Below are 2,153 nucleotides of genomic sequence, written 5' to 3'. Positions count from 1 at the left end.
CTGTCAGAGTGTGGCAGCATTTTCTTCCTGAGGAGGTGGAAATTCTCAGCGTCCCTGTCCTGTGGAGATGAGTCCTGGAGGTCCCCTGCATCACCCCCATCCCCTGGAGCATCCTGGGGGTCAGGGCAGGGACCATAAATGGGACTGGGAGGGGAGGGCAGCCCACCAGCTCTGGAAATGCTCACTCTCCACAGGCCTGAGGCTGGTGAATTAGTGGCCCCGATAAAGTCGGGTGCCGAGTTCCTCTGCCTACCTCGCACTGATGGGAAATGACAGCTCATATTTTAGAAATGATTATACTGTCTGCAGCACAGAGAGGCCCCGAAGTTGGGTTATTAAAGTAGATTAGCTGAATAATTTTTATTGCATTTTCACACAATGATATTTCTTGAGGTTTATGAATGAGCTGGTGCTTTACCTGCAGCACAAGGGAGCTTGATTAGTGAATGATGTGTCAGCATTCAGGGGATGCCAGCACAGGGACTTGAGCTGAGCTGGTGCTTGAATGGTGCTGCCTGCTCCCCTGCAGCACATGTCTGTGGCCCAAAATCTACATAACTGTCATTAAGAAAAGCTGTTAAAACTTTCCCTGTAGGAAATGCAAATGCCTTGTGTCCCAGCTGCTTGGCATTATGGCCATGGCCCTTGGAATTGCTGCTGCTGCTGCTGCTGCCTCTCAAACTCAAGACAAGTGTGGGGGCAGCTTCCTGGGTTCCCACTTGTTAATGAAGTCATCCCTGCTAATGACAATGAACTCGAGCACCCGTGCCTGGCATGCAGCTTGGTGAGCTCTTCCCATTTGCATTCTTGTCAGGAGGGAAGCTGGATTCCCGTAATGACAGTATTAATTTGCCCTAAAAATCTTGGTTTGTGTCTCATCACCGAGGTGTGCAGGGAGGGGAGGCATTGAAAAGCCATTTCCATGGGTTCAGTAATTCTTGGGGTGTTGTCCCTCTTGGAGCAGATGCAGATCAGACCTTTTGGGGACTGGAGTGTCACTGCCTTGGCAAAGGCATTGCAGGAATGGCAACAGAGGAGTAAGGAGAGCAGGGAGATCTGGCCGCTAGCACATCTCCCAGACAGGAAGGGGCAACTAAAAAATGGCAACTAGTAATGAGAAAATAAGGTAAAAAAAAAAAAGAAAAACCACCATTGGAGTTGGAGGTGAAGCTCCTGCAGCAGCTGAGGGCCCTTGGGAAACCGGCTCTCAGGATGCCCAAGACTCAGCAGGGTTTGCTGCCAGCCCAAACTTTTAAACCCAGCTTGTTTTCCCCATTATGAGGAGGAAATTGAGAGTGCCTGAGAACCCTCTAATTAAACAAAGCCTCACCGTAATATTTGCTGGGAGCTCGCCAGCCCTGTAATATGACATTACCGGGCATCTTTATGAGCTGAAATGAGCATTTAGCACCTCTGCCAAACCGAGAGCTGATTGAGGCACATGGAAGCAGCATGGCAGCATCCAGCAAAGGCTTCTGCGACCTGCTGGTGAGGCAGCATCACCCTGGGAGGCTTTCCACTGAGACAAACCCTTTCTTGGTTATTTCCATGTCACCCGAATCCAGCCCAGCAGCCCCAGCGTGGGAGTTTGGGAGGTTTATTCCCTGCTTCTCCCTCTTGTCTCCCTGAAAGCACGTCACCGACTTGATAAAACCTGATTTAATGGTTACAAAACCCGGAGATAAAGCTGCTCTTAATGGATTTCTTTAAGATCAAGGCTGTCAAATAGGAGGCTCAGAGTCCTTTCTACAGTGAGAGCGACTGTATTAAGTGCACTCAATCACACCCAGGCGAAGGTTCCTTAAGTGAGACACTGGCTGGAGGAAATGCATTTTATTAGTGTCTCCGGAGAAAGGAGTCTGGCAGGAGGGCTGAGCAGCCTCTGAGCTGCAGTGGCTGTGCTCCCGTTCAGCTGCAATGGATGGGATGTGAAGGATTTTGCAAAGCACACCCTCACTCCCTGCTTAGTCCTGCAGAGAGGAGGGTGATGGGTGCCATGGTGACATTGCAGGAGCTGGCCTGGAGGAGAAAAGCCCCCAGGGAAGGATGCTCACCTGGGGATGGTGCTTACAAAACACACCTCAAAATCCACCCTGTGGAGCTCAGCTCCTGCAGGGTCTGATGGAGAGTGGGGCATCCCAGGGGGTGACGCT

Source organism: Lonchura striata, chromosome 21 (assembly GCF_050655825.1).
Source record: "Lonchura striata isolate lonStrDom1 chromosome 21, ASM5065582v1, whole genome shotgun sequence".
Lineage (NCBI taxonomy): Eukaryota > Metazoa > Chordata > Aves > Passeriformes > Estrildidae > Lonchura > Lonchura striata.
This window is presented reverse-complemented; position numbering follows the sequence as displayed.